At 38.1% G+C, this 25,115-nt stretch overlaps 1 protein-coding gene across 4 annotated transcripts in view; it reads left to right on the forward strand.

Annotated features, from left to right (window-relative positions):
* The window catches only part of TTC28 (tetratricopeptide repeat domain 28), a 609,537-nt gene that overhangs the window by 219,067 nt on the left and 365,355 nt on the right, over nucleotides 1-25,115 (forward strand). The gene's annotated exons all lie outside the window — the stretch shown is intronic.

The raw sequence follows: 25,115 nt of genomic DNA on the forward strand, positions 1-25,115 counted from the left end.
TGAATGTAATGAAGTTTTATCATAGGAGTTCTAAATCTTTCCTTTCACTGCAGTCTTCCTGTTTGGTTGAAGTGTCCCCAGCTCCTTTGCAGAGCATGTTACTATCTCTTTTGTTTCAGTGTTGTGTGCTGTGCTTTCCCAAATGGCTCGTGAGCAATGGTAGGGGTAACTTAAAACCTTGGAGTGATAAAACTTGAGCCAAGCCATTCTGGAGCTCACCCTAACTTGTCATGTTTATTGAAGCAGTAAGATTGATGGACATAAGAAAAGAATATTCTAGGAATATTACAACAACAACAGCAACAAGTTCCTTTTTACAGCCTGACAAATCTTCCTCTTGTTTGTCTCCAGCAAAGTAAAAGTTCTCTGGGTGTGGAGGTTGGGGGGAATTGTATTCAGTATGTAATGAACACATGATGTTCAAGTAATTTCCATCACTTCAGATTGATACCTGGAGGGGCAGCGCCTGTGAGACTGTTCAGAATTCTATACGGAATTGTGACTGCACCAGTAGGATATTTTCCTCTAGTATCCTCTCAATAAATATTTTTGCTAAGAGGAAATCTTTCAAAGTGCAGAGAAAAAACAACTAATCAATCCATAGAATATTGTGATCTAATACACTGAAATCAATGGAACCAGAGATGGAGAATATATTCTTTATAACCATTGATATTGGCTTCTCCAGTGTATTTTTTTGAGTTCTGTATACTTGCATAAAGAAAAATCAGGCAATTTTTATAGTCTTCTTTCATAGATAGGTAGATATTTAGGAAAATTCAAATTTTAATCTTGAAATGTTGGAACTCTTTAACATTCTTAAACTTTTTTGAAGGTTGCAAAATATAGAAAATACATGTATTTGGTGTTTAAATATTTTTAAAAAATTAGCTTGGCCCTTTTAATAAGTTACATCATTATTTGGATTTTGCCCAGTTTAGAGGCTGAAGTGCCTGATAAAGCACTGAAGGAAGATTTACAACTATAGTAGCATAAGCTTTTCTTCCAGTGATGTGATCCCTTTCCCTTCATTGGAATAGAAGTCAGCAAATTGAGGTTTGCTGGCATTTCTTCTGTGTCCTAGCTGTATGATCATAGGCACATTTCATACCCATTCAGAGCCTCAGGCTGCTTATCTGTAAAATTGGATAAGGAACCTTGCCTGTCTCAGAGGGCTGTTACGAGGATCTCACAGCATAATATATGTGAAAGCATTTGGGAAACTGTAAAGCAATACATAATTATCATTTCTGTAAAAGGGAGTTTCAAATCTTATTTACTTTTTGGTTGATAAGGTCTATTATAAGAAAATCTTTATTTAAACTTCTTTTTATTAATTTCCAAATGTGATTTCACCATAGTTCTAGAGTCACATTGAACATATGTTTCAATTCTGATTCAGTAAAATGATAGATTTTTCCCTTAAATCTGTACCATATATTATTTTTTTCTAATAAAAATTATAATTGCTTATCTGCATGCCTCCAAAGAATAGCCTCCACTTTTCTATAATTGTTTCTTCAATTAAAATTTCTCTTATTTACCTCAAGGGAATTTCATTTATCTGATATTATCTTATTTTTCTCTTGTCATTTAAGGAATGTGTTAATTAAACTCAGACCCAGTACTAACCCTGGCACATGCAGCAGACCCTCGTCCCATTTGACATATTTTCCTTTATCATTTTTCTCCATCTCAGAGCCACTTTTCAATCCATCTGGTAGTGCTCATATTAGGCCAATTTTAATTAAGCTTGTGAATTAGACTCTGAGACCCTGTCTCAGATATTTTACTAGAATGCAGTTTTAGATCATTGGTTTTGCCATAATTCAACAAATTATGCAATTAAAATATTAAAAGTAAATTGGTCAAGTCTGTCCAACCTGATTACATGTTTTTTAAAAGTTGTAAGTATTGTATTGATTATTGCTTTTTACTCCATTTATTTCAATGGAAAATATTTCTTGAAGTTTCTATACAGAATTGGAAATTGAACTATACAGATTGTGAATTTACTGGACAATTAGCAGAATTTTGCTCCACTTTTGGTGCTTAGATCATTGCATATTCACTTTCCCTCCCTCAGGGACTGACTGACATCCCTGTCCTGCCCATCCTTCTCTCTCTAATTCTTCCCCCTTCCCACCCACTAATATAAATATTTGGACAGACAATCTTCACTTTTGAGACACTTGTTCCTGTTCCATCCTGATTGTCTACATTGCCCTTGCATCTCTGAAGCACATGCCTCTGGGTGGTTTGTCTTCAGGGAGAATGCTTTTCCCACCATAGGCCAACTCTGCTGCAGTTTTCAACTCGGAACCGACTTCCCAATATCTTCAGATATCTTAGTCTGACAAGAGCCAGCTCCTAAGAACATAACACATTGGGCTCTCCTCACATTCTCCATCACCTTACATTATTTTAGAGGGCTGCTCTTAGTATCCCAGATGTTTCAAATGTTCCTTCCTGCAGGCACTCCCCAGTGACAGTCTGCTCAACTTCAGATTTACTGCTGCTCTCTAGAGAGCTGTGCTGCATCTGTGCAGGGTGTTTGTTTCTGAAAGGTCATTTCCTGGTGTGAATTCTAACCACAGGAGATCAAGCCAGAGTACAGCCTTTTTTCTCTTGTGTACTTATTTTGTGGAAGAGAAATTAAGGTTCCATTCAGATGTGCTGCACAGCAAACAAAATTAGAGGATGTGACATATTAATGATTGACAGACAGAAATAGGTAAAAATAAGAATATTTAATATCATCTAAGCTTTGACATGTTTCTAGGTTTCATAGTGAATTAGAGAATTGTTTCTGAGTTTGAATTAGTCAGCAGTTTATCTTTTTCCTCATTGTTTATAATATCCCCTTCAAAGCTTAAAGATAACATAGCTTTCCACCTCTCTGTTGGTTTTTATGTCATTTGGCTGTCATTGTACTTTGCTTTTGAACAACCCAAATCAAATAGTCCTCCTCCTTTTATTCTGCTGTCAGTATTATCGTAAGAGATATAGACCACAGCTCATGGGAATGGTGGGGAGAAGTTGCCCAGTTTTTTTTGAACCCTCAATCTTAATTGAAAATGTCTAAAAATGTAGATTTGTTTCTTTAGGATTCTAAATAATTTTGACAAGGTATTTTGAAGTATAACGCACTCCTCCTGCTTTATATATTTAAAATAAGTTTTCCTATAACAAAATTGATTCTTTTAACCCCTGTGGCTGCCTTCCAGGCTGCTTCTGGTATCAGTATAAGTACCAGAGTTCATTGTAGCATTTAAGCTTTTATCTTTCAGCATTTCATGAAAATAAAATCCAATTCACATTGTTTTTCAGTAATACATCAGATGCCTAGAAATAGTCTGATTTTAAAGGAGTCGTTAAGCATGTTGGTTCCCAAATTCTTTATAGAAACCTACCTGAATGTGCTCCCAGGCGTTAGTGATCTAAATAATGCAGCAAGTGAGATGATTTTTTTAAAAGCTGACAACCAAGGGTTTAGATAAATATTTTAAATGGAGAAAGTTTGCCTGCAACTATTTTGCATTCCTGTCTGCTTGCAGCCCACCTGCCCTGTTCCCTGCCCATCCTGTCACCAAGCATCACCATTCCCAAATACAGAGAAAGTGTTATAGAGAAACATGGTACGTGCTAAAACTGAAATGAACAGAAGAGCAGTAGAGTAAGAAACTTTAACTCTGAGAGCAGAGTTGGCACTAAAAATGGAGTAAAATTTTGTCAGGTGGCAGAAGGATGGGGGAAGGATATTCTGGCACAGAATTGTGAAAACACCTGGCAAACCTGGTAGGTGGAGAAGATCACTGTGGCTGGTTCTTCTTGAGTTTGGTGGAAAGTTATAAGGAAGCAAGGCAGGGAAGAGAGACTGGATCATATTGTAAAGGCTTTGTATGCCAAGATGGGGAGCTCTGGTTTTGTTTAGGAGCCAGTGAAAATACAAGAAATGTTTTCCAAACTTGGTAGAGAACCATGATCACCTTTTCTCTCACTGTCTCCTTATGGCTGCGTGGTAGAAGATGAACTGGAAAGAAGCAGCTGTGGAGAAGGGGTAGCAGGAAGACCTGCTAACTACTGAGGCACTAATCTTTCTAATCAAGGGGTAACAAAGCTGGACTAAGATGTTGAATCTGACCATCTGGCACAGCCTTCATTCATCTTCTATGTGACAGATCTTCAGATGTCTGAAAGACAGATCTTGTGTCCTTTATCAAGGCATGTATTTGGGGAAACTTTTGAAGTACTAGCTTCCCTCTCCAGCTCTCCAGCTGGAATAGGGTATAAGGGTCGGTGACTTGTCAACCTGCTTGTAGAACTTGGCCTTACTACCCTCTTCTCATAATTTGTGTGATTGTACTATTCTTATTGCTTTGAAATTACAGTGCTTCAAAATATTTGATTATTTTGAAATAACATTGATGTGGGGTCTTTATTTTAGGAAACTCCAGCAGGGTCTAGAACTTTTGGAGAGCAGAATTCTGGAGACTTGTGTGTTATGATTCTGTTTGCCAGATCTCAGACCGGAAACTTTGGTTTTGGTTGTTTCTCATATCTCTTGTGAGGAAAGCAAATGATTCAGGTGTTACATGTGTTTCTACTTGTATACTGCTACCTAGCTCTAGTTGTAGTAGTTGTAGTTCCTACAGTGGTTAGAACTATTCCATTTTTAAAGCACTACTTTCACTGCCTTTGGAACTGAGGAGATCATCAATAGTGAAGGCCATTAAACTGACATTGTAACTGTTCTTGTGAAAGTAGTATTTTCTTGCAGGCATCACTTAATCCTGTGCTTTTTGGAGAGGTTGTAGTTCTCATTTAGTTGTCAAGGTACATGGTGCTATCTTATAGCACTGCTTTCTGATGAACTCTTGCAGGAAGGACACTGTATTTATTTTTTTTGCAGAACCACTTAAAATTTTTTAATAACATATTTTATTTAATATTATCAACTATTATCATTTTAATATGTAATCAGTACAAAATTTATTAACGTGATATTTTTCCTTTTTTTTATATTGAGTTCAAAATCTGATGTGTATTTCACACTTAGAGCACATCTCAATTTCTGCCCCAGAACCACTTTTTGAGGTTCTCCAGATGGATAAGAATGATCTTTTGAACCAAAAATCTTTTCCAAGACTATGTTTTTGTAATGGACTCTTGGAAGAAGCTTGCTTTTAGATGACTAAATATGATAAACATGGCTGAAATGTGGTGGAGGTGCCTTCTGTTAAGAGTTGAATAACTCTGCAGTTGCTTTTCCTGGCTCCACATAGCTAGGATCTGCAAGTGTGGCTGTCATTGACCCTGCAGCTGGACTTGAGAGAAATTTTTAAGGGTGACAAAACATCATAAAAATATAATACTTTAATCTAAAATCAGCTAGAAGGGTTTGAGCTGGAGTTTGGCTGAATCTGTTAAAAAAAAAACCCAATGTGTTCTGAACAGGTTTTCATTAGAGTTTTAAAAAATTTACCTGTAGACAAGAGAATTTAGTTCATCACTTTTTAAAATAACAAACTTGAAAATAAAGGAATTGAGTAAAAATGAAGTCTTATCCATAGCATACCCAAATCACTGTTTTAGAAACAGTTGTTTGGGTTGTCTTTGTGTTTTGTTTTAATTCCATCCAAGGTAAGGAAAATTGTTAATGAAAAAGTTGTATATTGAAGTTACATCATTAAAAATAGAATTATTTTCTTTTGAAAAGACTGAAAAACAAAGAATTCTACCCTATACACTTTATTTGCTAGTTCACTAAATTACCATTTTTCTCTCTTTCTAGGCATCTTATCTTTTTATCCTCACAAATGTATCCTAAACTCTTCAGTTATGCTTTCTTGTTTGTATCTCAGTAAATACCAGTTGTGTTACCCTCATTCTGCTTTAGCCTCTTGTGGACTCCTCCCAACCTACTAGACTACTCTCTTTTTCAGTGAACTCTTTCTTTCTAGATCCCAGACCTCATCTATTAATTACTAAGGTCTGGGCTTAGAAGTCACAATTGCCTCTTCTCTCACAGCAATACAATCAATCAATCCATGTTCCTTCTCACAATGAAATGTTTTCTAGAGTTCTATAATTTATTTTTATTCATTATTTAGCATGTTTATGATAAAGCAGATGTAATTTAAGATGAAGATAAACTGTAGTATGCTCAGTTTAGCCACCACAGCCGAGACTGGATGACATTGTGGCTTTTCAGCGATTTCAGATGAGGAATGGTAGAAGGAAATGGATATCTTTAGTAGTAGGAAGGGGCATATAATATTGTCCTCAAGTATTTGAAGGATTATCATGTGGAAGAGGAATTAGCCATGTTCCACATTAGCCATGTTCCACATTCTCAGCTCTTTAATAATATAGGGATCAGTAGACAATAGGCATGATTATGAGAGTGACCTCTTCTTTAGTTTTAAGTTTAGAACCATATTTTCTAACAATTGTTATTTTTCTTCCCATGATTATCACCAATTTTTCACAGCAGAAGGGTGGAGTGAAACTCCCACATCTTGAAGGCGGATATTGTATAACATTGCAAGGAGGACAAGGAAGCAAGGATAAGAGTCATAAATTGCAGCTGGAAGCTTGGAACTGATTCCTTTACCCTGCGGTAGCTCAGAAAGGATTCGGCTCCAAGTTTAATGAATAATGAAACATGATCTGAAGAAATTCTATGTAAGAAATACTCTGTTGCTTGGTTCTTAAGTGACTAGTAACTGTATGTTCTGCTCTACATGAACAGCAGTTCTCTTGTTCACCTTCTCTTTCAAGAGTTTGAGGTGATAGTTCAGGAGTCTCTTGCAAAGCTTATTTTAATTGCAGGTTAATTTCCAACACATGTTGGTGGCCTGTGGTCATTGCCGGGCAGATGTAGAAAAGTACTGGCTTGAAAACTGAGCTTTTAAAATAAAAGTTGGGACTTTTCCCTCATAGTGTTTGATGATTGTATTCTGAAATGAAACATTATTTTGAGAGTCATGGAATCTTCTAGGTGGAAGGGACCTTAGAAGACACCTGATCCAATCTCCTTGTTCTTCCTGAGGAGCTAAAACAATTCAGTGGAACTGGAAAGTTGTGTGTTTGCCACATGCAATGGTGATGTTTTAGAAACTTCCTTTATTTATTATTATTTTCTTCCATCCTTTCAACTTTTATTAAGTCTGCTTCCTAGCATCGTATTAAGTCTATCCTATAAAAATGTGTTTACAAAACAGGGAAAACAGAAACTATAGCTTAGTTTACAGTAATTCTTCCATAATGTAACCAAATTATAAGATAAATTATTAAAATATAAGTGAGATTATAAGAATTCACGAGCATCTTTTCTAGAATACTATTACTAAACAGAATCAGCTGTACCTCTACTTGTCATTTTAAGAGTTAATTGACACCCTATGGCCTTAACTTCTCTATCCAACTCACATCCCTTAGAGAGGATGTTGACTCTGTAGCATTCATTTCCTTGTGTACTTGGCAATGTGCCAGAGTCAAAAGACTGGCCCTTTGGTCATTAAGCACCAATAGAAGTGATTGGCTGTGCGAGAACTAGAAAAATAGAGGAGATAAGACATTTGTCACCAGGGTGATTCAGTCCTTGTATTCATTATATGTGCAAATCACAATGCATATTATACCACAAAAATACCTAGACTAAAAATGTTATTGTTCCTGGTAACAACTGTGAGTTTTTTCTTTCTTGTAAAATAAGATGAGAGCTCTGAAAAACTTAATCAGTGAAGCAGTTAAATGGATTATAAGCCACACCTAACTTGACCCTCAGCCTGATAATCAAAAGACCTTCTGTCTTGTCCAAATAGCAAAACCTTGTATAAAACACTGTGTGTGTGTGTGAGAGAGAGAGAGAGAGAGAGAGAGAGAGAGAGAGAGAGAGAACACACATAGCAATTCTTCCATATTCCCAAACCTTGGAGCCCAGGGAGCCTGGGCATGCCAGATAGAAAAACCTTCGTTCATCACACCCTTGGAGAAATACCAGGTACAGAGTACCATAAACCTTGGAAATAAGCATTATTATGCTTGTGTTTGCTTTCCTCCCTCTTGCTTTCTCCAGATGTATCTTTGTCCCAGGTCTAGAAAAAGACTAGACTGGCTGGAAGGGAACTCTATTACTTTTCTTCCTACTTAGACCAGAAAACAAGTTCAAGGAATTTAATATGCCATTTTTTGGCGTATTTGCTTTCAATAGAAAGGCAGAGACTCACCTATGAAGAACCACAAAGGATAGTACTTATCCAGCTGCTAAAGCATAAAATATATTCCTTTTTAGTTGTTGCTTTCTAACACATTTCCATCTTGCTTTAGGCAGGCCACATACATACCTCTTTAACATAGAATTTCTAGGGCATGTACCTCCTCAGAGGGCCCTGTATATATTTCTGTAAATTTTGCTAACAGCCTTTTCCAAGGTTTAAAGCATTTCCATGAATTAACAGTAAACTGAAAAGAACCTCATTTCCAACGGAATGTGAAGCATAGAATAGAACTCCATTATGAGTCCTGTTTCTTGTCTGAGGGAAGGGTCTAGTAGAGGTGGAGAGCACACTCATCCAGGTTAACCAGAAGGCTGGGCTTAGACCTTGGACTCCTGATGTTCTTATTAGGTGTTCTGAGACTTTGATATTTAGAGACTTGTTTCTGAGATGAAGCATTTCTTCATTATTAGATGTTTGCTAGTACCAGTTTTGAACTTTTAATGTAGCAGATGTTACCAAAGTTTCTGATTGTCTTTCTGGGTGTCTCTAGGCTTGTTTTGCTGAATCCCAGTGGAAAATGCGTTTCTAGGCCCACAAGGCTGTTCGTCTGCTACACAGCAGGGACAGGCTCTTCCCCATCTGTCTCAATCATAGATTTCCTCCTGAAATTCAGGAAAACGTTTGCCGTGTTAAGTCATTAACAACTGTTTCAAAACAGTCTGATTTATAACAGTTGGTGCATGTGGAGATAACTAATTAAAATAATTCCAGTGTCGTTAATAAGATAAGTGTGTTCTCTAGTTGCTATGGGATTATTGCTAACAAATACAAAGGGCATAAGGCTTAGCCGAGTGAATTATGTTTGTATTCCAGTCCCTTTACCAGTTTCATTGTAATTTAAGAGTTTAAATCCTTATCTTTTTCTCTTATATTTTCATTTCAGTGAATGGAAGAGGTGACTTGGAGAAATGTTATAGATAGGAATACTAACAACAGATGTAATACCAAATCTTGGAGATTTTGCTACCCAGAGAAGTTCATAGAAATTGACATGCTAATATATGGTGAAAGAGTCTCTGTCTGAACTGTCCCACTACCACTGTCTTTTCCATGAGTCCAGTTAACTGAAATTGATCACTTCCTTCTCTGAACTCCCCGAGTGCTTTATCTATATTCTTCTTATGGTACTTTCTACTTTCTGCTGTAGCTGTTTATATACACACGTTTTACAAATGCTTCTCTTTAAAGTCAGGCTCTATGACTGACGACTCTCTTGTCTTCCATGGAGCCTACAGCAATGGCTTGCACATTGTGGTTTACTCGGTAACATTTGTTGAGTGAATGACCAATAGAAAGAAATAACGTCTTCCCATTGACTTTAATCTATTTTACATAATCATATTCCAGGTCTTGCGAAGGGACTTACAACCTGTTCTTAGGTACGTAAGGATGTTTTTGTTTTTTTTTAATTTAATTTAATTTTTATTTATTTATTTTTTTTTTGCAGTACGTGGGCCTCTCACTGTTGGGGCCTCTCCCGTTGCGGAGCACAGGCTCCGGACGCGCAGGCTCAGTGGCCATGGCTCATGGGCCCAGCCGCTCTGCGGCATGTGGGATCTTCCCAGACCGGGGCACAAACCCGTGTCCCCTGCATCGGCAGGCGGACCACTGCGCCACCAGGGAAGCCCGGATGTTTTTATTTTTAAATCTCAAAAACACTAATCAAAATAATTAAGAGGGAGCAGCAGAGGAGACACAGGACGGGCTGACAGGCAGGCCAGTGCCTTGGAGAGGATAAGTGTGTGCAGGAGAACAGTGGTTCACATCTGCCAACATCATTCCTTTTTGTGTGTACGTCTTAAAACAAAGCATATATTCACTTTTTTTCCATCTTATTAATATTCAGAATGTCTTTCTGCTAGTGGTTTTGTGTCCTCTGCTTCTGGAGCCTGTCACTGTAGAAGGAAAGAAATCAAAAGTCAAGGCACAGTCACATGAAGATGGAAGCTTATTACTTCAGGTTTGGGGCAGATGCTTCTTTACTTAAAAAAATTTGTCTATCTCCCCAGCCCTGGTGGACCTCCTCAGACTTACAGTGTGAATGGCTGCAGAAATGGTTTTCCTGACAAAATGGGACCCGTCACTCTTTTGAACCACACAAAGCTGTTTACCTCTGATGGCAAGAAGCCGACCAAAACCTGTCTAAGGCTCTCCTATAGCCTCTCACAACCTTGTTATATGTGAAGCAGAAGAAATGGGGCCTTTGTGAGATAGGATGCTATTTAGAGTCAAGAGACAGCTTTGATGGGCTTTGATTTAATGCTTCTCCTGAAGTACTTGGGTATGGTAGCTGGAGGAAAGGCAAAATGGGCCTTCATGGAGCTTGCTGACTTGCGATAGTATCTGTACAAAGCGCCTAAAACAGGAGGTAACGTGAACAAATGTTAGTCAGGCTTTGACTTTAGACCCCGAGTCATATTTAACAGGGATCAGGGCAGTTGTCCGCTTAATGAGTTGAATTGTGAAATCCATCTGCCCATTCACTTCCATGTCCCCTTTTAGACCTTAGTATCTCTGATATTATAGAGAGGTAACAGCTTTGTTCATAACCTAATAGCCTGTGGCTAAAACAAAATGTTTTGGGCCAGTTTTCTTCCATGTGTCAGCCTCGTAGTAGTCATGTTGGGGATCTAATCCCAGTAGCAATAGGTGACTGCCGGTAGCAAAGAGCAGTGATTGTGTTCCGTGTTGGGTTCCATAAGTTTGTCAAGAGCCTGTTGGTAAACTTCTGTGTATGTCTCTTGGTTTACTTAACGAACAGATTGATGTACAGTTAAAAGATATAAAAGCACAATATCTGTAACATTTGAGCTTGACTACTTCCATAGGTTAAATTGCCTTATGGAGACTGGGAGATTGTATAGATTGTATAGACTCTTACTAGTCTGTGAACACAGAATAATTAGACTTACAGTAAAAAGAAGATCTGAAAATCTTGGTTGTAAGAGCATGATGGAGGTAAAACTTTTGAAATTCTTTTCCAGTTTCGCAGATGGAGGTAAAGCAGAGGCATAGACAAACAGGAGAAAAGTTGTCAACGCTAATGCTAATAATAGCTACTATTTACTTGGAGCCTCCTGTGAGTTCGGCACTGTGCTGACATCATTGCCTCCTTCACATCCTAGCAATACTGCAGGAGGGTTTTAGAATGACTGTTTTACAGGGAAGGAGACGGAGTCTAAAACTGGGTCAGTAACTTGCTGACGACCACGAAATTAGTAATCTGATATTTGAACCTGGATCTGTCTGACACAGGTGTGGTGCACAATTCCTGTAGTTGGGTGCTTTAAGATGAAAAAAAAAAATTACAGACAGGCCTATGAAGAAGTAGTGCCAAAACTTCTAAGGCATTGAAGCCCAGAAAGCAGAGCTTTCAACATGTTTTCAAAGATCACAAGCTAACAACATGTGATGATCAGAATGAATTAGAGAGTGAGTTACTTAACTAACACTCTGTGGTAATTTCAGGTAAAGGAAAGTATTAACAGCTCTTATTTTTGCCTGTGCCACCACAGGATTTTTAAGGAACTGATTTTCTATGCTTTAAATATGACAATGTGGGGCTTCCCTGATGGAGCAGTGGTTAGGAATCTGCCTGCCAATGCAGGGGACACAGGTTCTATCCCTGGTCTGGGAAGATCCCACATGCTGCAAAGTAACTAAGCCCGAGTGCCACAAGTACTGATCCTGCGCTCTAGAGCCCGCGAGTCACAACTACTGAGCCCGTGTGCCACAACTACTGAAGCCCGCACGCCTAGAGCCCATGCTCTGTAACAAGAGAAGCCACCACAATGAGAGGCCCACACACTGCAACGAAGAGTAGCCCCCGCTCGCCACAACTAGAGAAAGCCTGAGCGCAGCCACAAAGACCCAATGCAGCCAAAAATTAAAAAAAAAAGACAATGCTTGTGAGCCCTGTGTGTCCTGTCACTGCATTAGGCATTATTCAATGCAGACACCAGGAACTTATTTTTCTCCTTCATCCGTCTACTGCTGCCACTGGAAACAGATGTTCCCCTAAGCCTGCCATGCCAGTGCTTCCTCTGACAAGCTTGCATAAAGTGGTGGTATTGTGTTTGCTGTTCTTACCATTTCAAGGGTTAGAAGACTTCAGTCTCCAGTGTACCAGCATTTATAGATAGATGTACTCTTTGGGAACCCATATATAAGTGTAATTAGTACTGAAATTAGACTTTAAATTTGGACTAAGGGTAGGGGAACTTAACCAGTAAGCAGATGGGTGGGAGATCCTGGCTTTTATCTAAAAAAAAGGGTCAATTAAAAAAATCCTGTGTCTGAAACATAGCAGCTGTGAGTTAAATGCACAGATCTTCTCCATCAAGTTGATATTTAGGTTTGGCATCATGGATCTCTAAATTAGTTGATTATGTCTATGTTCTGCTGTGAGTCTAATGGTTTAATTTGATAATGGATGACTTTGATCTTCATTAGGAGACTTTAGCCCATTGAGAATATTATTTGAGCTGGGTAAAGTGATAAGGTGTTGTCGGTGGTGGTTTGTCATCCTCTTCTTCCTGTTCTTCCTTTTGCTCCTCTTCCTTCTCCCCGTCCCTCCACTCTCTCCCCCTCCCTACTCCTTTTCGTGTTCTTCTTCCTCTTAAGTACATTTTATGATTTAAAAATCCTATTGATATGCTGGTATAGAGACAACATTAATTTGGGAATAATTATCTTGACATTAGGGATGTGTGACATGTGCATGCTTATTGCTCAGCATAGTGCTTTCAACAAACAGTTGGGAATGAATGAGGAGTACCCATGTATTTCTGAATCTGACTTCTCTGAATTTCTTTTAAGCACATTTAAAAGCTTTGGTTTTTATTTTTATTTTGGTCTTGGATAATCACTTAGTGAGCAGTAACCCTGTTACTGCTAATCTAAGGAGATACCTGTAATGGAAAGGCCAGTTCAGCCATTGTATATTTGCTTCTCTCTCATTGGTTCCCTGACTGGCTATAATATGCCTTTGAATTTTCCCTTTGTTTCCCTTTCTCTCTGGCCCTCTAGCAATGTTTCTTTCTGCTTCATTTTTAGACTGTAAAGTATCCTGTGTTATCTTCTTATCATACCTCCCTGATCCCCCCCTTTTCCTGCCCTTACTACTCCTATCTTCTTTCTCGACCCAAATATAAATGAGAATTAAAGAAGCTGAAACATTAATTTGAAATAAGAATTAAAACTTATGCCTTTTCAATGTTTGATGAGTATGTGTATTTTTAAAAATGTTTCAGAGTCTGAGTTGAAGAAACTAAATTGGATCTTGTTGGATTTCTTACGTACACATACTTGTTTAGAATATAGAAGGCTGAAAGAGTAATACTAGAAATATACTATTAAGTGGCCTGAGGAGTTGGCACTACTGCTGTTACCATCTGGTCTGTCCTAAGTATTTTAGCCAATATTTATGTATTAAGTCACAAATTCATTTAGATCTTCTTGATCAGTCTGGGTAATTTGGTCTCTAACTCAAAGGTTCTGTTTTTTCCAGGTTGAGGATGAGCTGCTTACTAACTCAAAGGTTTTGCTTTGCATTAAGCTTTTTATGTGTATGATAAGGAAATGTTTCCAGGTGAAAGGTGGTGGTATTGTTTCTACTGCTGCTGCTGCTACTATTACTACTATATACAGCTATACATGTAATGGGGCTTAGAGGAGGAGCACGTTTTGAGATATTGAACAGAAGGACTTGAGCTGTGCAGATTTGCAAAAGGAAGAAGGCAGGTCATACCAGGCTTGGAAGAGATAGCTTAGAGTAAAAATTTGTTGATGATGATTCTAGATTTGATACTAATTGAGACAAACCAGCTGGGGGTCATCTGGGATATTTGAATTTGGTTTGGGTCTTAGATAAGATGAAAACTTATTGAAATGGAAAGGCAAAGCCTTTAAAAAGCAGGATGCAGAAGAATGTGTAGAATATAATGTTATTTTGATGAAAACATATACGAATATGTGTGTATGGGGCAAGGGGAAAGACCTAACAGGGTTTAGCTCAAGATGTTAAAAGGGCTGATCTCTGAATGATGGAAATGTGAAATGTTTATTTAGAAAATTTTTGCTCATCTTTATTTTCTAATTTCTGCAATGCATGTGCTTCTACTGTTAAAATAGAAGTTTGTCTTCAAAAGTGGCTATTGAAGAGGAATATCTTGTAGCATCTCATTTTGGTAGTGGATGAAGATGACTATTGGTGTGGGCCCAGGCAAGGCAAGACAAGGGTTTAAATCTAGTGACTTTGATGATACAAAACATCAGAATAACAAACTTATATTTTAACTGATAGTATTTAAGATAAATTTATCAACTTGTGCGATTATGAGAAATTTACCTTCCTCATTATGTTTCACAGTGATAATAAAATTAGTTTCTATTCTCAGATTGTACACAGATTGTAGTGGAAAGAGCTCAGAAATGAGCTGGGTGGCTGGGGAAGCCAGCCTGGGATTTAAATTTTACAGAGATAATGCAGAGTTCATGGTATTAAGAGTTTGGCAGAAATCCCCAGGAGTTAAGAAATTTCAAACAAAGACTGACAGGAGACAGTTGGCTGGAAAATGAAAAAGTCTGGTAGAGTTGAAGTGCATCATATATTAGGATCATCAGCAATGCAATGAATTTTCATTGCCAAATCACTAAAGTTAGAAATAATAAAAACTCTTTTGTTTTCTTTAGTCCATATTTAAGCTTAAAAGAATCACATTCTATTTGAACCAGTTATTGTAGTCCTATTTTTCTAGGTTGGAGTAGGAAGAAGGATATAGAAATAATAAACTGGAAATTAGAAGAAGGAATAATGGCAAAAAGCTGGGGATACGCAAGGGTAGGGAAGTCATGTTTGCCCTGAGAAAAATATTATGAAGCTACCTACCTACACCTTACTTGGGCAGCAGGTTCCAAGGTCAGTACCTAAAGTGAAAAATGGAATAATCAAAATTACCTTGAAAAATCTCTTTAAAAATTCCATGTTAGAAATTAGTAAGTTTAATACAGCAGATTTTTCCTCCAGTGTTAGAACAAAGCAACATTTCTTTGGTTGAGCTCCAACTCAGCTTGCGTTTATGGGCCATGATGTTTAGGGAAAAGTAATGCTCTACACACTAGAACCACCCTCAGCGTGGCCAAGGGTTCACACTATGAGAGGCTGACTGAAGGGGGAGCACATTTGTAACGTCCATCCCACACTTAAAGTTCTTGTTACCACATTTTCTTTCCCCCTCCCCCATATTTTCTCTCTCTTCGCCTCCTCTCACCATCTCTTCTGAGCACTCATGTGGGGCCAGTGTAACCACTGAACTCCACAATCCTCAGGGTGACCCTTTTAGGTACTTACCAGATCCTCTTTGGTTTGGAATGGGTTGGGGGCTATTGTTCTGGCCTGACAAGGTTTACACTGCACCTGACAATACCCATGTTTCTGGAACCATTTAGTCTTGGGGCAGCTGGGTCTAAACTGGGCTCTCAGGGTGTCCAGTCTGGTCTAGGCCCCTTTAAGATGTTAAGGCCTGATATATCTGGACAAACCTGTAATTAAAAATGTTACATGCATCCCTATGTTCATAGCAACGCTATTCACAATAGCCAAGACAGGGAAACAACCTTAATGTCCATCGACAGATGAATGGATAAAGATGTGGTACATATATACAGTGGAATACTACTCAGCCATAAGAAAGAATGAAATAATGCCATTTGCAGCAACATGGATGCAACTAGAGATTATCATACTAAGTGAAACAAGTCAGAGAAGAACAAATACCATATGAGATCACTTATATTTGGAATCTAAAATATGGCGCAAGTGAACCTATCTACAAAACAGAAGCAGACTCATAGACATAGAGAACAGACTGGTGGTTGCCAGGGGGGAAGGGGAGGTGGGGAGGGATGGACTGGAAGTTTGGGGTTGGTAGATGCAAACTATTACATTTAGAGTAGATAAACAGCAAGCTCCTACTATATAGCACAGGGAACTATATCCAGTCTCCTGGGATAAACCATAATGGAAAAGAATATAAAAAAGCATGTATATATGTATAACTGAGTCACTTTGCTGTACAGCAGAAATTAACACAACATTGTAAATCAACTGTACTGCAATTTTAAAAAAGATGTTAAGGCCTGGTTTACAAATTCTGAGGATGTGTGGGATCCTAGGGGTGAATTGTGAGGCTGAGACTTGGGATGTATGCAGGGATCCTGGACTGAAAGCCTTCTGGATTATTAAAGGAGTCTTTTCCAAGGGGAAATTTGTGTGACCTGGACTTCCTTGGTACTGTCTGAGAATAGTGAAAAGAGCACTGAATGAGAGATCAAAAACTTGATTTTATACCACCACTTATCCCCTCTGTGTTCTTCGGTCAATGTTCCTCAGCTTTTTAAATTTGTGCAACATTTAAAAAAAATTTATATATTTGTGGCGTATTTTTAAATGGCATTTTGTGATGTAATTGAAGGGAATAAAATCTCAAAACAGCACTAAACAAATCAGTAGCAGTTCAGTAGAGTTAGAATTAGAGTACCACGTGGTCCTGGCACCTGTAAAAGCATCCTTGGTTGGTATACTACTTACGTCATCACTCTTTCAGTGCTGTTTTGCTGTTGGAGCTGTTCACTGCCAGCTCTCTCATATAATCATGATGCAACAGTATTTGTGGTTTCATTAAATATACTTTCTTTGGCACTAGCCTTGTGGTGTGTTATTCCTCTTGCCTTTTATTCATAGCAATTTTGTACTCTGAATTTGTGCTTTCATCTGTTAAGAGGAGTAGTTAGGACAGTCTTACGTACCTCAGGACTGTTGTAGGGATCAGTGAGCTATAAAGGATGCAAAAGTTTTATACAAACTTTTGTAAAGTTATGAAGGGTTATAGAACTGTAAGGGATTTTTTTGTTAGATTTTTGTTTGCTCACTTGTCTCTTTGCCTTACTAGACAGTAAGATTATTGGAACCAGGGACTGGATATTTTTCCTTTACTTTGTTCCCAGCATATAACTCAATGTTGGGATATTAAAGATAGTCAATAAATATTCATTAAACTGAAATTTAAAATTATTTTTATTCTTAATATTGGATTGGTTTGCTGCACAGCCAATATCCTTTGTGCAAAGTGGTATCAATAATGCAGAGACCCAGCTGTGTACTGGTAGATCTCATCCTGTGTACAGGAACAAGGTGAGTGTTTGGTGCTTCTGGTGGGTATGGATAGGGAGCAGGGACAAAAAGGCAATCAGATTTAGGTGCTCTCTTTTGAGAAGTATTCTTCCTAAACATAGTCAGCTGGATTATCTCATGGCTGCTGTGTGCAAGTAGAATGCAGCATTTTTAGTCTGGTTTGAGATGTTCTAAGTGGTTTTTATTATGATAGTATGTCTATAGGAGGCTCTTCCACAGCCTTATAGATTTCATTTTCTTTAATTGGGATGGGGAGGGAGAGAGAGAACAGCATTTACTTGGCATTCTTGCCTTTTAGAGCTGTGGGTTATTGATTCAGGGGCCTAGAATAGTAATGCTTGGAAGTAAAGTTTCCCTTGGGAGCACTGATGTTAAAGGGCAAAGGGAAAATGATTAGAATTTAAATCTCCAGACTCCACTGAATTTGTGGCTTCATTAAAAAAGGGGGGGAGGAGGAAATGATCTGGGCGGCTGCTGTAGGCTTTGTTTAACACTTGCATCCTCAAACTGATAACTCAGAATTACAGCCGTACAAGTTGAGCTACGTGGCCAAGTGGGAACAGCCAGACAGTGGACTGCTTTTACTGTCGGGCCTCAGTTTGGGCCATGTTCAGTTAGGGACAATCAATACTAGCAAAATATCTCTTATTTTCTAAGGGAGAATGTAACCTTTGGCTTTCTTTGAACTAGTGAAATCTCTTCTGCCTGTTTGTGGAACATGTAATCACCAAATTACACACATACTTTTTCTTTGATGTGTAACTCTTTAGAAATTCTACTTCCCCAAAGTCAGATTTTCCTTTTAGACTATTTATCTGATACCTAGTATTGCTACTTTAAATAGTACATTCTCTAGCTTGTGTATTAGCATAGGAGGGCAATGAGGAATAATATTAGACTGTAATGACAAATAGGTTCTACCACCAAACAGCTGTGTGACCTTAGACAAATCACTTAACCTCTCTGAGTATCAGTTTCTTTGTGTTTAAAGTGAAAGAAATTTTATCATTCTATGAAATAATACAGTCTAGTTAATCTTTCAACTTTCAGCTAATCAAAAAAAAAATCTGTTTTCTTTTGAAATGTATGATTTCCTTTTAGAGAGGCCCTGTAAGTATAGTGGTTAAGAGCAGGGGCTCAGAAGCTAGAACATCTGTTCTGCAGTTTACTAGTTGATAGTCAATCCTGGCTATTTTATCTCTGTGCTTCAGTTTCTTCATCTATAAAATGGTGATATTAGTAATGCCCACCTCCTAGGGCCGGTAAGGCTTAAATTAGGTAATAAATGTAAAGCACTTATTATAGTGCCTGACACTTAAGTGCTTACTAAGTGTTACTATTAATTTGTTGTTTTCCCAATGAATTTGCCTCACTAGTGATTCTACTTCAATAAATATTCAATGTAGCATATATTTTCTGAGCACATCCCAACAGATGGAAAAGGCTGCCAAAATTGTTTGGAGTTGCAGGGGAATGTCATATTGGTGTTAACAGATATGGAACAATTTATAAGAAGAAAATAGAGAGTTAACCAAGTACATTTGCTGAATTAGCATATATATTTCAGAAGCTTGCCAAAGGTTTCTATCAATAATATTTTACCAGTGCTTCAATTTATTTCAAAATCTGTTTTAAAATCATTGTTTTCTGTGAGAAGAGGCATTATGGCACTCAATCAGTGGACCTGGGATTCTAGCCTTGTGACTTTATACTGGTCACTTCCTCGCTATGAGATTTAATTTTCTCACGTGAAAATGAAGTGGTTGGAATATCTGATCTTTAAAGTACCTTCAAGTTGATATTTTAGAAGTCCAGGATTTAGGGCCTAAAAGCGTAACTTGAAAGCGGTTTCTTGTTTGTCTGTATTAGCCATAGTTGTGAATATTTTTCAGATTCTGAGAAATATGAAATTTATTAGTTCCTTTCCTGATTTTGCCTGCTTTGATGAAAGATAAGCCACAGTTCATATCCAAATGGTGGTTAGGCCTTGGTTGCATGGTGTTTAAAAATGTTGCTTTTGTTTGAATATGTTTTGTAATGTAAATAATATGGTTGAGCAGCATATGTCAGGGATGAAATAGCCCTACAAGGACATGGGGGTTGTTTACACAGTGTTTATATAAATACACAATAACAGTGAACATTGGGATTGTTGCTGTTTTATAAAGGAAAATGTTTTCTGGCACCACACCCGCCTCCCTCAAGAAGAAGAAGGAAAGGAGTGAAGGAAGGAAGGAAGGAAGGAGGGAAGATTGATTTCCTCTCTCTCTCTCTCTCTCTCTCTCTCTCTCTCTCTCTCTCCCTCTCTCCCTCTCCCTCTCCCTCTCCCCCTCTCTCTCTCTCTCTCTCTCTCTCTAAATTATGTATGGCAGATATTTGTGTGTGTTAAAAACAAATCACGTTACTGTATCCTTGAAGATATGCACATATATGTGCACATCTCTAAATCGGGTTAAAGGAGCATCCTCAGGCCTGATTGGGAATATAGTACAATATACTTCTGATCTCCAAGTTTTTTAATTGAAACTCAAGTCTTAAAGATCAAAGTGTGGAGGCTTTCACTTAAGATGATATGTTAATTATTCATCTTGTTGACAATAAGTAGATCATTTAAGCTGGTTCAGTAGGAGTCATAGTTACTCTTACAGCTCCAATGTGTTTCTGACTACTCTGAGGAGGAGAGAGACAAAAAAATCAAGCAACTGGGGACAATATAATATCCTGAAGGCTGCACTATTGAAATGCTGTGTGTTCTACATGCTATCGGTTTTATAAAAACAAAGCAAGAGACCACCCTCATTATGGAGATTGGACAGTAGCCCAAGCAGCTGTGAAAGTGAATAGAAAACTGAGCCTGTTTGTCTCCGCTTTTCCATTCATTGTGTCCAGAAGTTTAGCATCACCAAGCAGAGAGGTCACATTGCTTATTGGGGTTTGAGAGTCATACTGATGGTGTTACAGGTTAGATCTTTTTATAACAGTAAGTTGAATCTTATATTAACAGAAGTGGTTTAATTTCAGTAGTGATTTTCGTGTGATGAATAGATACCTTAGCAAGGAAGGACTCCTTGTTGGGACTGGGGGTTTAGGAATCACAGAAAATGGATTTTAGATTTAAGATCATGTGAACAATGGCAAAATACAGTGTTTTTACTAGTTGTTTTCAGAATTAAATGCAATAACCTTTAAGTGTTATATTCAAGGTAATGGGCTAATGACTTGGGATAATCATGCATTTTACTATAACATGATATATATGCAATGTGTTTGTGTATATATATAAAAATAATAGGGATTATGAGAAAAATAGGGCTAGATGTAGACTACTCAAAATGTATGCAACTTTGAACCATGGAACCAAAAAAACAGTAGCTTGGACAGCCCAGGCAGGTAGCTCAGCATGGGTAGAAGTTGCCATAGATATTAAAAATGCACTAAAAAAAACGCTGACTTCCAGAAATGTGAGATAATGCGTTTCAAAGTGGAGCCCTGAGCCAATGGGGTTGCCATTAAGAAGCACAGAAGGAAGTAAGACTTGCCCTGAGATGAGAACCAGAAATTATGCCTCTCTTAGCCTGTATACAGGCATTCACTTTTCATTTTCCTTAAGTAGAGCAAAGGGCCTTGTCTGTGTAGCAGACTCTCTGAAGCCATTTTACTTTTCCTTCTGGAGGTTATAATTCTATTCTACTATTCCAGCTCTTCTTGCCTAAGAAAAAAATCACATATGAACCAATACGACTTCCATGCTCTATTGACATGAGCTAAGTGGTGGTGTGGAAATGTGTTGTAGCAGAACAGACTCTAAAAGTGCAAGATACGAACTTTACCTCCATGGAATTGATCATCTAGTTGAGAATATGAGAAATAAAGTTAAATGATGAAAGATTTAAAGATGGCTCAAGGAAATACTGCAATAGTAACAAAATGCAGGATATGATTATCAGATGATTAATGTGATTATAATTGCTCTAGGAACTTAGAGATGGGAAAAGAGCTCTTCAGAGAGAGATGGTAAGGGACAGTTTATGACAAATTGATTTTAGTTTCTTATTCTAACTAACTTTCTGGCTGAAGCTAAATAAAAGCATTTAACTTCATGCTACTGAGGAGTTACACAATTCTTAAGATTCTATAGCTCTTAGATATTTAGTGTTCTCCTTCCTCGTACTTCTTCCCTTCTTCCTTTTTATTCCGAGGCATTTAAAAAAAAAGTTCTCAAAGTAGAATACTTCATGGAGTCATAGTATAGAAAGAATACTTATACCTGACTCAGTACTCATTCAAAGATAAATATTCTAGGGATGGATCTTTAGTTTTCTTCTCTAATGTTGAGTAACTTGTGATTTTGTAGTCAATATGTTCAATTGAATTCAACAGAGTTTTTCTGAATGCCAAGTATTGCACAGCACTGTGCTAATTGCTGAATAAAATGTGGTCCCTGCTCATCAAGAGAGAGTAGGAAAAGAGGCATAAACAAAATAACATGAAAGTATAGGAGAAAGAGAAATAAATGCCAACTGGTAAAACTGTGGATGTCTTCTTATAAAAAATGGGATTTGAGCAGAGCTTAGAAGGATCTCAGGTTTTGGCAGACATACTGGAGGAGAAAAAAGTATTTTTGGCAGAGATGGGGCAAAGAACAGATGTAGGAAAATGCTGAATGTGATCAGAAGTAGCGAGTAGAGTTGTGGGTGGAGTAAAATTTGCGTGGGGGGCTAGTGGATGGTGGTGTTTAGCAAAAGATAAAGCTGGAAAACTAGGTTGGAGCCAAGTTGTGGAAGTCTTTAGATACCAGACTGAAGAATTTGATTTATCTGTATATAGTGGTAAGCCAGTTAAAGTTTTGAGCCAGGGAATACATGATCAGAGTTTGGAAAGGAAAAAAAACCCTCATAATAGTTGAGTGCCTGCTATGTACATTGCTGCTAACATTGCATGCTTTATATTCTTATTTTATTTACTCCTCATAATAGTTCTGAAAAGTAGGTATTATGTATGGAGGGAGTATGTGGGAACTCTCTGTACCTTCTGCTCAATCTTGGTGTGAACCTAACATTGTTTAAAAAAATAAAGTCTGTAAAATTTTTTTTTTTTTTTTTCAGTACGCGGGCCTCTCACGGCTGTCGCCTCTCCCGTTGCGGAGCACAAGCTCCGGACGCGCAGGCCCAGCGGCCATGGCTCACTGGCCCAGCCGCTCTGTGGCATGTGGGATCTTCCCAGACCGGGGCACGAACCCGCGTCCCCTGCATCGGCAGGCGGACTCTCAACCACTGCGCCACCTGGGAAGCCCTAAAGTCTGTAAAATTTTTTTAAAGTAGATTTTATTATCTCCATTTACAAATAAGCAAACTGAAACCCTGAAAATTTCAAATGTTTTGTTCAAGGCCACATTGCTGGTAATTGACTGCTCAAGGAAAGTCTATACCTGTCTAATTTTTAAAGTCCGTAATCTTTCCACTTATGAAGTGCATTAGAGAAGAGATTGGATGCAGAAAGAGCACTGGTAAGCCTGTTGCAGAAGATAGATGAAGGGGGCTGAACTAGCGTTGGTAATGGAAATGGAGGGATGTGAAGAAGTGTAATGGACACAGATTTGAAAGAACTTAGAGACTAATGGGATGAGGGTAATAAGGGAGAGAAAGTATTGAAGATACCCATTTAACTGAGAGAATATATTCATATGGTCACCAAATATTTAATGCACATCTACCATATGCCTGATACTGATTTAGGCAGTGGGGATTCAGCACTGAACAAAACAAAGGCCCTGCTTTCATAGAGTTTATATTCTAGACGGAAACAATGCATAAATACATGGGGATGGGATGCAGTTTTATCTTGAGTGGAATAGAAAGGCATTTCTTAAGAAGTGATGTATGAGCAAAGACTTGGAAGAAGTAAGGGGAAAAGCCATGTGGTTTCTGGGAATAAAAAAAAGAGTAGTCCAAGCAGGGGGACCATCAAGGGTAAAGACCCACAGTAGGAAATGTGCTTGCTGTGCTCACAGAATAGGAAGGAGAACAATTTGGCTGGAGGGAATGAATAGCATAATGGTAGAAGATGAGGTCAAAGAGGTTGTTGAGGGGAGAGCAGATCATGTAAGATTTGAAGGCCATGGTAAGGAGTCAGGATTTTATTCTAATGGGAGGAAATCAGAGGGTTTTGAGCAAAGTAATGACATGTTCAGACTAATGCTCAAAAGGGTTATCCTAGGTGCTATGTGGAGAATAGGCTATGTGGGCTTAAGGGCCGTGAGACCAATTGGGAGGTTTGGCCCAAGGTGGTAGTGGTAGAGTGGTACATAGTGGTCAGGTTCTGGATCTGTTTTGAAAGTAGAACTAACTGGGCTTCCTGAAGGATTGGATCAGGCGTATGAGAGAAAGAATGGAGCCGAGTTATTTGGCTAGAGCCATTTACTGAGAAAGGAGAAGAATATAAAGGAGGTTTGAGGGGAAGGGAGGTTGGAATTAAGATTTCAGTTTTTGACTCCTATTAGACATCTAAGTGGAGATTTGAGTACACGTTTGGAATTCAGTACAGTTATAAATTTGAGAGTTGTAGGTTTTAACTATGGTCAGTTACCCTAAAATCACAAACTTTAAATGGAGGTAGGTAAGGGGATGTGGACAGTTTAGGATAAACACATCACCAATGTGGGCAAAGGAAAGTGTCTCAAACTCAACAATGTCATTTTCATCAAAGAAAGTGCGTAAGTAAAGCAATAGACATAATAGAGAAGGAGTCAAAACCAAGTGCATATTGGGGACTAGAATATTTAGAAAAGAAAATAGAGTCAGAAACCAGGAAAGGAAACCATGAAGAAATGGCCAATGGATGAATGATTACAACTGCTCTTTCTGCATCCAATCTCTTGTCTAATGCATTTCCTAACTGGAAAGATGGTAGATTTTAGAAGAATGGAGAGAGAATGGAGCCCTTGTGTCCAAAACAGAAAAATGTTTCAAGGGTAAGGAAGTGGTAGGTTAAGTAAGATAAAATGAGAATTGATCAATGGATTTGACAGCATGGAGATCACTGATCTTGCTTAGAGAAGTTTTGGTGGAGAGGATTCAAGAACGTGGAAGATGAACTAGTGACAGAAAGAATAGATAGTTTCCTGTGTTTTGAAGTTCTGTTAATTAGGTGCATACACATTTATGATGATACAGTAATGTCTTTCTGCTGAATTTGCCCTTTTGTAATTATGAAATGTACTCTTTATCTCTTTGTTTTGAAGTCTGCTTTATCTGATATTAATGTAGCCATTTGCTATAGCCACTTGTATATCTATTTGGTGTCGTTTAATTCTCATATTACTTTGATTAAGGAATTAAGACTTTAAGTTGGAGGTATTTGCACAGTGATATGGGTTTGGTCTAACGTCATTTATTCTAGCTCTCCTGTTCATTTGCTCATTTACTTGTGTTGGATAGCTGATGAACTTAGGAACAGTTACCAAAGGTCAGGTCCATAGAAAATCCTGTCAAAGAATCAAATCTACTCTGTTATCTATACTTTGAAGATGACACAAGGTGAATATCATTTGCTGTGCATCATTTATGTCAGAAACAGCCTTGGGGTTCAGGGAATGCTCAACTGATGATTAAAGCAGCTCAGAGCTCTTGCCAAGTCTA

The sequence above is a fragment of the Phocoena sinus genome, chromosome 14 (genome assembly GCF_008692025.1).
Source record: "Phocoena sinus isolate mPhoSin1 chromosome 14, mPhoSin1.pri, whole genome shotgun sequence".
Lineage (NCBI taxonomy): Eukaryota > Metazoa > Chordata > Mammalia > Artiodactyla > Phocoenidae > Phocoena > Phocoena sinus.